At 32.9% G+C, this 16,264-nt stretch overlaps 1 protein-coding gene across 1 annotated transcript in view; it reads left to right on the top strand.

The window, feature by feature from the left end:
- The window catches only part of LOC133180914 (uncharacterized), a 157,397-nt gene that overhangs the window by 12,489 nt on the left and 128,644 nt on the right, over window positions 1-16,264 (top strand). The window lies entirely within an intron of this gene.

Raw genomic sequence — 16,264 nt, 5'->3', positions numbered from 1 at the left:
GGCTCGTACATAGATGGCTCTTCATTCTGAACAGGAAGTTTTGAAGCAAAGACTAACCAACTTTTTCTGAAAAATTATAATGTGTTGTACTTAGATAAAGACTAATGAACATTTTTATATGTTGTTTTCTTTTAATTATATATTAACATAAACGAATTTTATTTCCGAGCACCCTTGAGGGCTTGCATGTGTTTTAAGACCTTTTTTTTTTTTTGGAATGCGCGCGCACGCTCAATATACTGTAAAGCGCTTTGGGAGCACATGCGAGATGAATCCAAGGTGAGAAGTCTCGAACAAAATTTTCACATTCAAAACATACCATTGACTTTTCACTAAAAAATTGATCTGAATTTGTAAGCATAAAAATTTTCGACGCTAAATTGATTGTTAAATGGGTATAAATAATTTATATATTATACATAAACATATTCACATGAAATTTCTATCTTAAAGTTTACATTTTTATTTATTTATATTCCATGCTTCACAGAATATAAATCTTTATCCCAGTCATTTAAATTAATACTATTAAATTAAAATATTAACCAAATGGAATCGCATTGTTTATTTCATATTATGAAAGAAAACAAATAGTTTTGAACTTCATTTACATCACCTTTACACAAGATCTTAGCCGCTCGCGTGGGGCAGTGGTAAGAGCGTCTGCTCTAGAGTCGCGAAGTAAGGAGTTAATCCTTACGTCGCGGGTTCGAATCCCACTGTGGGACGTGGAGACCGGTCCTTCCGTTGAGACCGTATAAACCGAGGTCCCGTGTCGCAATAGGTGCTTGCACGAAAAAGATCCCTCACTGCTCAATGGCCGTAAGTGCCGAGTATAGGACAAAATTTGGAGCTCTCCACCGGCAAGTGGTAGTGTCTCCATATGAGTGAAAAAATTCTCGAGAGGGACGTTAAACAACATACAAACAAACAAACACAAGATCTTAACCATCATAAGGATTTTTTTTCGAAATTATTTATTAGAAAGGAGAAAGTTATTTTAATTGCATTCAGGGTTATCGAAGTAATACCATATTTTCAAACCCTTTTCTTTAAACGCATTCAAATTTTAACTTATTTATTTGAGTAGTAATATATTGAAAACATTACAGCATTACCAGTATTACAACTGTAAGATTAATCTTCATGAATATTTACATACATACATCATTAGGCTAAAAAAAATTGTTTGTTTCCGGTTATACCCGACTGACCTCCTACACATTTTTTTTCAGAAAATTACGAGTATCCGTAACTGTCTCTTTGTTTTACGAATTCGTAATGGCGGCGCACTTGTTTGCTGCAAGTAGTCGGTGTTCGCTGTTATTTTATGCCGTTAATATAATCATAAAATCATCATCTTTTTGCAATTATTTTGAAAGGAAAAATTTAATAAATTGTCTCCTGTTAAGCCGTTTTCACAAGATCAACCCTGAAAATATCAGCAGAAATTAACACGGTATCGTACCAAATTACATCTGATAAATGACCACTGATGTTTTTAAAATTCATTATTACATTAAATTTCTTGCCATTCAAGACACCTTAATGCTATACTGATCTTAAAAAAACAATTACAGATATCACGACATTGTCAGTGAGCTTACTGTTTATACATGCATCACGGACGTAAATTCAGACTAATTATACTATAATATCAGTAAACGAACAAAAAATGTCATACAATTTTTTTTAATTCTACCAATAACATATGGCTAGTGAGGAGAATATATAAGTCATTTGTTTTATTTAATGTCACTAATTTAAACATTTAAGGTCACTAATTTTAACTTTTAAGAAAACAATTTATTTTTTACAAAAAATGTTTGTCTGTCAATTGCCAAACTTTTTTTTAAAAGAATGTTGAACCATATGGTTTGCTGATTTTTCTTTAGATATATTTGAATTAGAAATTTATTTTAAAAAATTATATTCATATTGGTTTAATAATTTATGTAATTCATAGTTAAAGAAATGCACATATTTTTAGAGATATTCTTAAAGTTTCAAACAAACAGTACTTTTATCGCCGACTAGATACACCAGATACACCATGTACAATTGTCAGGCGACCTAATTCAGGCATAACGCACATTAATTAATTCTTTAAACTCCAATTTACTTATCTATTTATTTGCTGAAAGACAAAACAGAGAATATAACCACTCACATAACATCGACGAAAACGATATGAAATATAGGCAACCTGTCGAAAAGCCCGCGCTTATTGAAAATAGTTCGCTTACAATATGCATTCAGTAGCGTATGTGCACAAATTGTTATATCACGATTACCCTAATAAAGTAAATATCTAATTCCTCTTTCAATTTAATTCTCAAACAAAAATATTGATCAATTAACAATTCCGTAGATTGAGATGTAAAAAATATTTGTTTAAGTATCGTCTTTCAATGTGACTATTTTGTTTATCGGAAGCGTCTGCTTTGACGCTGTTAGGCTTTTTGTTTACTTTTCTGAACATGTGCTATTTATAGTAAGGCAGTCGATCACGATGCCTACAGCCAGGACTTTGCTTTCAGCAAAGCCCGGCTAAAAACAAAATGTGTAAATCGTTTTCGCCAGTATCCGATCTTAGTTTTATACGTCTATATCTTCACACGGAAATTTCTAGAACATCAGATGGCATCGAACCCAATGTTAAAAAAAAACTAGGCATTAATAACACTACATGGATAATAAAATGTTTTTCATGTGAATGGGCTTGGAAATAATGGTAAAGTGTTACACCGAAACTTTTCTTTTTTTAAATAAAAACGCACGAAGTTTCCAACAAAGTTTATTTTGTACTCCCGTGTAACACTTTACACACAGGACCTGACTGAGTAATTAATTGAACACACAAATTCTACACTAAATTCTAAGAACTGCCCAACCTACAGACTGTCAATCACTGCTAAATTAACCAGTTAATTGTGAACACTATGAATTCTGCATTTTCTCATGGTCAGCACTTCAGACATTCAATCCCCCTGAGACTCGGGTGATAAAAGTCAGTAATGCTGATACAAGAGCTAAATTTCCCAGTAAAAATCTTAATGAGCGGTCATGACCTTATCACATAAACAGATCACTGCAGTCTGTAACTTACAGCAATTACTACAAATCAACAAGATTAAGATAATATAAACATAGCATTAATTATACAAACAACTTCACACAAAATTTCACTTTAACATAAAGCAATTGATAACACTACAAGTTGTGAACATATTTATATATCGAAAGACTGTTAGTAAGTTGTCGTAACAAATTTACCAGTAAAAAGTAAAATTTGTATATTCACCACTGAGAGCATCGTGGCAACAAACCCAAGTACAAATTAATAAACTTGCAGAAGAGAAAATGTCAATTAATCACCATGATGAATACGGCTTTATGGATGAATAAGCTTTTAAAAATTTATGCTTTAATCAATTTTTCTGCATACAGTCTTTTGTATTATATATATTGGGACTATACATAATACATAATTTAAGGTGCCAAAGGTAACACCCCCCCCCCCAAACAAAAACAAATTCAAGTAAAATGTGCACATTCACTTCTTTTATCTTTGATTGAAAATGGAAACAGAGCTCCCTCAAAATACAATACGTATAACATGACACATCAGGTATCAAAATAAAGTTGCTAACACGTAAAGAGAACACGTCAAATAATTAGTGAAACTGAGATTTTAAAGAAAAAAGACGGGGAGGGGGTATATCTACGTTTGCTCCTAAACCAACTGCGGGATTTTGAACAAAGTATTCTTCTTGCTATATTTCTGTAATTAATTTTCAGTAGAAACCTTGATATATTACTGGAATTATTCCGTCAGATCCAGCATTAACCACGATTTATATGATTCTAAAACTATGAAGTCTTTTCCCCCATTTATTCTTCAATAAAGTATGGATTAAATGTAAAGATAAAACAAAAATACGGTTTGAATAAAGGTAACTAACTCCTTGAATTAGGAATGAACATCTGCGAAGAAAACATCTCAGTACGACACATTTGCATTAAAAGGTATAAATTTGAAACCATCCAAAGATACCAGATTTATGCTGAATAATAACTCAATCCAAGTCAAACTGCCCATAACATCAGATGAGGTGACAGAATATCTGCTTATCCAAAGACTTGGATCGGGAACCGCTTTTATGGATACGCATACGAATGACCCGATCCCAGACACAATCATAATAAAGTAGAGAGAACTTTCCAATACAGCAGTAGTGAAAATCATGAATCCCGATTCTTAAAGTAAACAATTTTAATGTTTTTTTTTTTTTTTACGAAGTATATAAATTTTAAGTAAAACTATTTACCAAACTTTTTTACTTACTTTAACCATACATTTTTATATGAAATTATTTGAATGCTCTTCACCAGTGAATCAGTCCCAGCATGCCGTCATATAAATGCATATTGTATTTTTACAGTGTCTATCATCCATGGGTTTATGGGGAGCAGAGCGGACCAAAACCCCTTGGCTAGCGAAGATGATTGTATGTAGATTCTCAAACATTCATGATTGATATTTATGAACAATAACCTGACTTTTAATTTTGACTACCTCACAGTCTCTATAATTGGATGCAAGAAACTACCAAATAGAGTTCAGTATCACTATGAAGTAAACAAAATTAAACATTTTCCCTTCTTGTAACCGTAGCAACAGTGTTATTTTCTTCATCAAACTTTATCAATATATGATATTCAACTTTGGTTCTATCAGATAAGTACATTAAACCACTGGTACTTTGTGTCCATTGTTACACTACATTGTAATCCTAATTTTTCTTCTGCTTTCTGTGTTGCAAGGTCCTAACAATGTATACAGGTATTTGCCATTCTTTTGTTCCATATTTTTCCTTAAGGTAGTACATTAATAAAAACTTAGCAACAATGTTTTGTGGCTACACTAGCTCTGTTTCCATGGCAACCATGAACTGATTGTATGTTGTTTAACGTCTCTCTCGAGAATTTTTCACTCATATGGAGACGCCACCATAAAATTTTGTCCTATACTCGGCACTTACGGCCATTGAGCAGTGAGGGATCTTTTTCGTGCCAGCACCTACTGACACACGGGACCTCGGTTTATACGGTCTCATCCGAAGGACCGGTCTCAACGTCCCACAGTGGGATTCGAGCCCGCGACGTAAGAATGCAACCATGAAAGTCATTTTATAATAAAATTGTCAATACCTTATTACGTAATATCAGATATTTTAACTGTTTGTGTGTGTGTGTGTGTGTTAGTGATTGAGTCTGAACATGTAAAACCTTTCACAAATGAATAAAGAGTGACTTTTAGCATTTTTCAGCATTTTGAATTTCTAAATGCACTCATGGTTACCACTTACTTATAATTAGATATGTTCTAAATAGTTTCTTTATAGCATGAGTGGCAAAAAGGTAGAATGTTTTTGTAGGAGTGGTTTGTTTGATTTTCTTAGTCTTTATTAAGGTCAATAAAGATTCAAGGGGCTAAAAATTCCCAATTTTTTCGGCTGTAACTATAGCAACCAGGACACGGAAAAACCAAATTTTAGTTGACATATGTTTCTTGTGTTATTGTAATAATGGGCCAAGTTACATAAAAATCGGTAACCATCGTGCCAAAAATGTGGTTACAGAGGATAGCTCTTACTCTAAATTAGTTTAATTTACATTACATCAAATTATTTAAGGAATTTTTAAGTTTAGTGTGAAAATTATTGGTGAGTTAATCACCAAGACTTGCATCTAAGCATATTTCATAAATGTGCTGTTCTTTATATTTACACTGTACATGTTCAAAAGCAAAAATATACTCAATGTTACATCCTTGCTCTTCATAACCATGCACTTAGTTTATTTTCTAAATACCCAGAAGCAAAGAAGATTTTCAAAGAATTGATGCATTTTGACTATATATTCAATAGAGCCCCACCCTTACACCTGAGAGGCTGACCCAGAGGCCGTGAGATTTACAATTTTGGAAAAAGGCACCCTTGCTCATCATAACCGTCTACTAAGTATGTTTGCTAAGTACCCAGGGGCATGAAGGAAGATGTCCAAAGAAATAATGCATTTTCACTTTATAATCAATAGAGCCCCACCCTAATACCAGAACCCCTGACCCAGAGGCCATGAAGTTCAAAATTTGCGAGGAGGTACCATTGCTCATCATAGCCATGCACTTAGTATGTGTGTCAAATATTCAGGAGCGAAGAAGAAGATTTTAAAAGAAATAATGCATTTTCATTACATAGTCCATAGAGCCCTGCCCTTTCACAAGAACTACTAACCCAGGGGTCATTAATGTAATAATTTTGGAAGAGGCACACTTGAACATCATAACCATGCACGTAGTATTTAGTATGTTTGCTTAATACCCAGGTAGAGGAAGAGAGGATTTTCAAAGAAACTATGCATTTTCACGTAATAACCAATAGAGCTCCGCCCTAACACCAGAACCCCTGACTCAGAGGCCATGAATTTCATACTTTTAAGAGGCACTTTTGCTCATCATAACCTTAGTACTTGTACTTAGTACTCATAACCTTGTAATTAGCATGCTTGCCAAACTCTCAGGGGCAAAATGGAAGATTTTCAAAGAAACAATGATTTTTTACTAAATAATCAATAGATCTCAATCTTTACACCAGAGACCCTAATCAAGGGGCCATGAAATTTACAGTTTTGGAAAAGGCAACCCTGCCCATGCACATAGTTTGTCTGCCAAATACCCAAAAGCAAAGATCTTCAAAGAAATAATGCACTTGCTCTATAAAAATCAATAGAGCTCATCCTAACATCAGAACCCCTGACCCAGGGGCCATGATATTTACAATTTTGGAAGAGGCACCTTTGCTCATCATAACTATGCACTTAATTTCTTTGCTTAAAATACAGAAGGAGAGAAGAAGCTTTTTAAAGAACTTGAGCAATTTCATTTAATGATCAATAGAGACTCACCCTAACTCCAGAACCCCTGATCCTGGGGCCATAAATTCCACAATTTATGTAAAGGACTCATTGAATGTTGTAAGCCAACAGTTTGACTGCTTGATGTCTAGAAGAAGAGGAGAAGGCTTTTGAAAATTGCATTAATTTTGACGGTCTTGGTCCCACCCCTCATGCCATATGGAGGCAGGGGCCATGAAATTCACAAATTTTGTCCCCATTTGCATAGATGCTCTTTGTCAAAATTGGTTGACATTTGGTTCAGCGATTGATGAGTAGAAGCTGAAAATGTTTAAAAGTTTACGAACGACAGACGTCACACGTTAAAAGACGAAAACAGATTACAGTAGGTCACATGAGTGACTAAAGTGACCTAAAACGCATTTCATGCCCCTTGAGGATAAAGACCTAGACAGCCACCATCATAACCATCAACGCTTGTTACTACCATTCACATTCGCTCTCTTTATTTGAAAGGATTTGGACACAGATTTGAAGTTAATCTACTGATGGAAATTAATAAGGGAATGCATAGTTACGGTTACCTAATGTTTGGCATGTTTCGTTTGTTCGAGGCTGTATGTAGCTATTGTAAACTGAGAATGTAGAAGCTTACTTTAACTGAAAAAGAAACTGGTGTTAGTTACCTAGACGAAGTGTTGCGGCCTGTTGTTCTTCCTTTCCGCCGTAGAGTGGGCGTACATTTCGTACATTTTGAGTTTCAACATGACAATGCTCGACCCCACACGTCTCACGTCAGCAGGGATTTTCTGACATAGAACATCATCAGAGTGTTGCCATGGCTATCCAAAAGTCCAGACCTTAATCCCACCTTTGGGATGTTCTTGTACGTCGGGTGAGAGATCGTGATGCCCCACCCCAGACAGTTGATGCCATGGTCCAGGCTCTCCAAGAAGAGTGGACATCAATTCCTCGAGCTGAGATATAGAAGTTGATACAGAATGTTCCACCACGGTGTGAGGAAGTGATAAGGAAGCAAGGAGGACACACAATACTAAAATTTCACTTGGGATGCACATATTTAATGAAATATACTTCATCAAAATCCACTAACATTAAAGCAAATTCCGCCATTAATACATGCGTTCCCTTATCAATTTCCATCAGTATATTTTTAAAATTTTCAGCATAATATCATGACTTTTATGTTGCTAAAGCATGTCACGCCAAAATATAAGAAAAGCGTGTTTAGGAACTTCTTTTATCTAGAACATTTTGAAACTCCGTTTGATTGACACATATCTATGCACTTTCAAGAAGTAAACTTTATCCTCAATACTTAGGAAAAGTAGATATTTTGTTGTGTATTACTGAAAAATATTAAAACTTTAATCCAGAAAAATTCAGAGTAGAAACGTGGGAAAGCAAAACCAACTCACAAGTATTATCAATCCGCGCTCAGTGATGTGTACAGAGTAAACAAATTGAACACGCCAGGTAAAATGTAAACATTAACAATAACAGAGCTCGTGCCCTGTTTACAAACACAAATAGTTGACATAATGCGTAGAATGTCGTTGTCGTTGAATTCCAGGAATATTCATGTAAGTTCAATTCATTAAACTGAATTTATTTTTTTTTAATAAACACAGAGATTTAAAATGTAAACAATGCAACTGTGTTCAGACCCCTTGAATTTGTTGCCTACCTATAATTGTCACCATAGTACCATGGTTATAAACCAAGCATCAGTTCTACGAAATACAGTTTAGGTATTATTTACATTCCCACTACCTTGTTTCGGCGCATAATAAAGTTTATCTTCTCTGGATGAACTAGGTTATTTTGAGCATATATTTCTCACTATAGTAAGAACGATAGCTCGTTCTTTTCACAATTATGCAACTGGGCTACTTAAGGGTAACTTCCTTTTCCTGCTGAACAAGAAAGCTGCTAGGTGCCAGAAATTTAACTCAAAGAACCCTCCCCTTTCTCCAAGTTAAAACTTCTGCGGAAAAGCTTTAAAATTTGATGTTTGTTTTAACTTATACATTGTATGTACTGCTAGGCTAGTTAAGTGTTGATCGCGATTTACATGTTTGCAATATTTGTAGAAGGGAAATTTTTGGGTTTTTTTAATTTATATTTTCAGCGTCATGGACCATTACATTGATTGATCATATGCATATCAACAAAGACTGAAGCTAGAACCGAGAATGATGCGCCAATGACTGTAAAGAATGCTGTTTTGTGACGATGATTGATTGATTGTTGTTTTACGTTCCATTCGGGAATTTTTTATCGATATAGAGACGTCAAAATATACCGGTGAAGGGCTTCAAATTTTGACCTTTACTCGGCACTCAGGGCCATTGAGCATTGAGGAATCTTTATAGTGCCAACGCCTGCCGTGACACGGGGCCTCGGTTTTTAAGCTCTCATCCGAAAGACCCGCAACTTTCACTTCAAAGTGCTGAGCGTATGGCGAAGGAACAGTTGCTACTCATTTTTATCGACTTAGGTCAGTCGCGGCCGAGATTCGAACTCACGACCTCCCGATCACGAAGCGAGCGCCCTTTAAAAAAAAAAAAAATCTTTTATTGGTTTATCAAATAAGAATAATTTTACAAACATTTCTTCCTATTCTTTAAAATTAAAAAGAAAAATTTTTAAGCATAATCACAAAATAAATAATAAAACATCATTAGTCAGTTTAAGTAACGAATTTCTATGCAAAAAATTCTTTGAAAACATTTCCTTTTTCTTTTCAACAATACATAATTGATAATATTGATATGAGACGTAATGCTTTAACATGTACTTACAAAGCATTATCAAATCCATTTTATTAGAACTTTATAAAAATATTTATCGTCTTCTATAAATACAAAATCTACAAATGGATATAAAAAAGTTCACAAAAATATATTAACATTCTTTACCTCACGTAGAAATGTTAAGAGCCATTCTCTATAACGACTTGAACTTTTATATAGGAGCTGTGGCACGCATAGTCTTAGAATTTCTCCAAACTCTCTATGATAAAAGTCTTTGATACCGTAAACTCAAATCAGGCAGAAATTGGTTGCTACGTGTCATGGTTACCATGGTAACATGTCCTAAAGTTTAAAAAATGGCATTTTTTAACATGTTCAGAGTCCCCCAGTTAACGTTTGCAGCAAAGCAAACAAGTGGCAATGATTGTTTCTGAAAGTTGAAGGCCTGATGTATTAAATGCATGATAAACATGTTTGGTAAATCAACTATTACATACGTTACTATGGAACAAAGTATTCAAAAGTAATAATTTTGCTCATTTAATTTTATAAAATCATACACTTAAGAATAAAAAAAAATTATAGGTTGAAATGCAAGCAAATAATAGACAAGAGATCCTGGTAACATATACCAAGGACGAAATATGATATTTCTTACAGGTTGGCAATGGTTGCCATGGTTTTAATACCAAGAAGGGATTGAAAATTTACTCTCTTAGTGTTTAAATCTAATCCTATCTTTTTAAAAAGCATATTTTTATATAACTGATGATCAATTTTTAAAGACGTTCATGTGACCCTACTTTTCACATTTCAAAAAATTCAAATTCAATTCTTTAAATAGAGCGTTGCTATGGAAATAAGCCGAAAAAATATGCATAAAAATCTGAAAAATATTATGTTTCCTTGGATACGTACCCTTGTATGTAGATTCCCAAAACTTTTATGATTGATAATTATGAACAACTAACCTGACTTTCAATGTTGACTGCCACCCAATCTGGAACTGGATGCAAAAAGCTGGCACATAGGGTTTAATATTGATATAAAATTAACAAAATCGAACATTTTCCGTTCTTGGTTACCATAGCAACAGTGTTGTATTTTTCAACAAATGTTATCAATATATAATATTCAACTTTAGTTCTACCAGATAAGTACTATTCAAGGTGAGTCAAATAATATGTTTCTTGAATAAAAGGTTAGTAAATTCCTAAGGCAGAAAAAAATATCACTTTAAACAACTGGTACATTGTTTCCATGGTTACACTGCAAAGTAACAATTAATCCCAGTTCTTCTTATGTTGTCGGTGTTGCTAGGTCCTAAGGATGTATATGTGCCAGTCATGAATTTTATCGATTTTCCTGAAGATAGTAGCATTAACCCAATCTTAGCAACATATTTTGCATAATTACACTGTGTTACCATGGCAACCATTAAAGTTATTTTTAGAATAATATTGCCAATACCTAATTACTTAAGGTCAAATATTTTTATTGTTTTTTCTTAGGTTGTTGATTGAGTTTGATCATTTAACACCTATCATTAGTGAATATTGAGCGTTTTTCTGCATTTTTCAGCATCTAAAATGTATTCCAAATGTACCCATGGTTACCACTTACTTAGAGATAAATTCTAAATAGTTTCTTTAGAGCATAAGTGGCAACAAGGTGTCAGGTTTTTGTGAGAATGGTTTGTTTGTTTTTCTTAGTCTTTATTAAGGTTTAATAAATATTCAAAGTAGCTGAAAATCTCAATTTTTCCATCTTTTCTGGCTGTTACCATGGCAACCAAGACACATAGCAACGAAATTTTATTTGAAATATGTATCTGGTGTCAAGTTGTAATGATGGGCAAAGTTTCATCAAAATCGGTGACCATGCGTGGCAAAGAAGTTTAAGTGGTTACAGAGAATCGCTATTAACATAAATATACTTTCAAAGTCTAAACTATTGTACACACCAATATCAACGTCTTTTAAAAGTGACTCTAAATGATAAATCACAAAATTGTTTTTAAATTCTACTAATTCATCACATGTTAAAAACAAATGTAAAATATCTTCATTTTCAGATCTACAAATTGGACATAAATCTATTTCTGATATTCCAATTTTTAACAATTTCTCATATGTAAAAATAGCATTGTGATATATTTTAAAATCTAATTCAACTATATAAGGGATTTTATGCGATTCTCACAATGAAATCCACCTTTTTGAGACAATTATCATTTACCATTCGTTTGTTTTTCCAGTATGTATCTGATACAGGTAATTGAAAATGTTTTTCAACCAATATTTTATAAAATATGTTGGAAGTGCATGAATTGAACATAATTTTTTCTTGTTTAAATGAAATAATAAACTCGGGAATAAAAACATCTCTCCTGTATTCATTCTTTAAAACATATTCCTTCCAATCATCTGGTAAAATAGATAGTAGATTTGTATAATTTTCTTAATCAATGATACACTTATTTCTGAATTGTCTTCATGTATAATTTCAACTACTAGTATGCTGGACAACGGTAAAACACCAGGAATAACTTCGTATGATATATCTTTCACATGAATTATACCAGCATTAATAAAATGATTCCAATATAACATTTTGTTACCATTCATTATTTTTGGATTACAAAATAAGCAGTAATTAAAAATGTCATTTCCTTTTTCGGGACTATAAACATACTCTTTTACAGCATACCACACACTAAATAATTCTACATAAAAACTAGGTAAGCTTTTAAAATCTTTTTTGTTAAACTGTAGTAAAAATGCTTCCATACCTCCTTTTAAATTGCCAATCTTTGTAAAAAAAATAATTGAATATATCGTTCCATACAAATTCTTCTGTGTGACAGAAATATTTGGCTAACACCTTTAGTCTAAATGATAACATTTTTAAATGAATATCACTTATTTTCAGGCCACCATAATGTTTTTTTTACCAGTTATAGTTTTATACGAAACTAAGTGAGCACCAAAATTCCAGACAAAATCAGAACACTCTTTTTGAATAATTTCTCTTGCCCACTGAGGGATTGAAATAACTGTCAACGTGTACCATAATTTAGACATAAGCAAACAATTAATTACAATAGCTCTTCCTTGAATTGATAAACGTCTTTGTCTCCATAAATTTATAACTTCGTTTGATTTTTTGCACTTTATCTCCCCAATTCAAATGTTTACATTCTTTTCTATTTTTACCAAAATAAATCCCAGTATTTTCATGACATTTGTTTGAGAAATAATTATTATAATTTTTTCATGTTCGAGAATATCTCCAATTCCTATGCATATTATTTCAGACTTCTGAATATTAATTTTGGCCCCGGATGCTTTTCCATACAAATCAAAAAATTTTAAAACTTCACAAACAGATGTTTTGTCTGGGAGAGTCAATGTTGTATCATCTGGAAGCTGAAACATTAGTCCTGTTTTATTTGACATTGGAATTGGAATACCCCTTATTAATTCGTTATTGATAAAACATACAACAAAGCAGATATTGGACAACCTTGTCTCACTGAATTCTTGATTGGAAAATATCTAGTTAAAAATCCGTTACATTTTACACTACTTTATATGTCAGTATAAAAAATACGTATCCATTTTCTAAAACATGGTCCAAATCCAAATAATTCTAAAACTTCAAACAAATATTCCTGACTAACCCTATCAAAGACCTTTTCCTGATCAATTTTTACCACATAACCCTCAATATTATCCATATCAACTAAATCAATAACATCTTTAATACTAATCAAAGTGTCAGCAATACCTCTTCTCATAATGCAACAAGTTTGATTTTCAGATATAATAGAGAGGTTAAGCAGATGACCATGTACGTCTACGTGTACGTGTAGCTAGGGATATTCCCTATTTTACCGCGATTTACGTCATCAGTTTTGCATACCGCGTAATTCTACAAGTTGTACACAACGTGTAGATTGATAAGTACACGGATGTAAGAACTTGTAGCTTCTTAAACTCAAATTATAGAATATATATATTTCAGGCGGTGTTTGTTGTGATGTTGAGAGTTTATTACGTACATTTATGTATCTCTTTTAATCAAAGTTATAGAATTATTTGATACGAAAGGATTGTAAATTGACTTGTTGAAATGACGTTTTACACGTACCGGTACACGTACAGTTTGCTAAACAGAACGTGATGTTAGTTACGCGTATTTGAAAAAAAAACACTTTTAGGTTTACACGTACATGTAGATGTACACGGTCAAATGCTTAACCTTCCAAATGTTGTAATCTATTTGACGTCACCCTTGCTATTATCTTGTAATCGACGTTTAGAAGACTTATAGTCTCCAATTTTTAAAAAGTTTTTTATCACCTTTTTTTTCTTGTATAATAATGTTAAAATACCCATTTTCATTGAATGTGAAAGATTACCATGCTCTTCAGCTTCTTTGAATACCTTAAATAAAATTCCACTCAAAATTATTTTGTTAAAAAACATTCTGATTGTTCACACAAGTACTCTGAAGTTGACATTAAAAAGATGCTTGAGTTTCTGATTGACAATATCTATGTGGTTTTTGGAGACCAGGTCTTCCAACAATCTATTGGAATTCCCATGGGTACCAATTGCGCCACGTTATTAGCAGACCTTTTTTGTATTCATATGAAGCAGAATTTGTCCAAAATCTTGTACGTGAAAAGAAGAAAACACTTGCTGTGGACATTTAGATATATCGACGACGTATTGTCAATTAACAATGGCTATTTCCATTCTTATGTCGATACGATATATCCTTGTGAACTTGAGATAAAAGATACCACAGAGTCTGACACATCTGTTTCATATTTGGGTATTTTACTTGAAAAGACGTTAATGATAATCTAACAACCAAGCTTTATGATAAACGTGATGACTTTAACTTTTCAATCGTCAACTTCCCTTACTTATGCAGCAATATACCTTCATCACCTGCATACGTGGTATATATCTCTCAGTTGATTCGATACGCAAGAGCATGCTCTACGTATGTACAATTTCTAAAACGAGTTAAATTATTGACAAATAAGTTGTTGAAACAAGAATATCAGCTGTCTCGTTTAAAGTCATCATTTCGTAAGTTCTATGGTCGATACAATGACCTTGTCAGCAAATACAATTTATCATTGAGTCAAATGCTGACTGACGTTTTTCCCACTAATTGTTAGGCCATTATTTACATACTGAATTGTCGACGGATTTTTCCGTTATTTTCCGATCATGACAAGGAGCACACGGCGGGTGTGACCGGTCGGCAGGGGATGCTCACTCCTCCATGGCACCTGATCCCACCTCTGATGTTTGGAGGTCCGTGTTTGCTCTGCTCCTATTTTGTATTGATTATGGACTTTTGAGCTTGAATATTGTTCGTTATCTCCATATATTTCACTCAACTGTGGCAAAAAAGCTTTATAAAATTCTACTGTCAATCCATCAGACCCTGGGCTTTTATTGTTTGCCATTTCTTTTACTGCATTATTAATTTCATTTTTATTTATAGCATTTTCACACAATTCAATATCATTTTCATTCATTTTTCTACTCATAAATGATAAATAATGTCTTCTGCTTTCATCATCTGCTTTAACTGATGAATATAACTGTGTATAAAAATTGTATTCTATATCTAAAATTGATTCTTTGTCTGATTTTATAATACCTTCATCATCTAATAATTCTTTAAATGAATTTGGTTCTTGTCTAGATTTTCTAGGTTCAAAAAATATTTGTACATATGTCAGATTCATTCGCCCATTTTGCTTTTGACCTTAATATTGCTCCTTGGCATTTCTCTAATTCAAAATCAGACAGGTCTTGTTTTAAAGCTTCATATTTCTCTATATTAATATTCCTACCTTCTGCAATATTTTGTGACAATCTTTGAATACTATTTTGTAATCTGTAATATTCTTTATTTCTTTCTTTTGCTCTACTTTTACTAAAACTCTCTGAAAATTTTTAATCTTCTATTTCAAATTGTCCCACCATATAAGTGTTGTTGAGCTTTCAAGTAAATGGAAAGATTTTTCTCTTTCAACTATTTCAATTATTCTTGATCGGTATATTTCATCATTCAACAATAAATTACTGTGTATCCATAAACCAGGTCCACGTTCACATGTTACATTGTCAAAATATAATACAACCACTAAGTGATCACTTATGTAGTCTCAACATAACATATACTTTTAACAAAATCAGAAATACTTTGTGAAACTAAAATATAGTCTATTTTACTCTGAACCAAAAAACTTTTCTATAACTACATGTAACTTCCTAGAAAATGTTTTTACCTTACTTTTCCTTTTCCTCCATAAATCAACAACATTGTGTGTTCACTCATCAAATTATAAAGGGCTTTATAGAACTGATCATAAACATGAGTTGCCTTTCCTGACCTATCTTACTCTTAAAGAGAATTATTGAAATCTCCCAATATCAATAAATTATTAGACTGAGGAATAATGTGTGAAATAGATTGAAAAAATGCTGCCCTTTCATTTGTATAATTTGGTGCGTTAATATTAATAACATCTATGT

This window comes from Saccostrea echinata, unplaced genomic scaffold (assembly GCF_033153115.1).
Source record: "Saccostrea echinata isolate AGI-Se365-2 ecotype Australia unplaced genomic scaffold, CSIRO_AGI_Sech_v1 ptg000008l, whole genome shotgun sequence".
Classification (NCBI taxonomy): Eukaryota; Metazoa; Mollusca; class Bivalvia; order Ostreida; family Ostreidae; genus Saccostrea; species Saccostrea echinata.
This window is presented reverse-complemented; position numbering and strand designations above follow the sequence as displayed.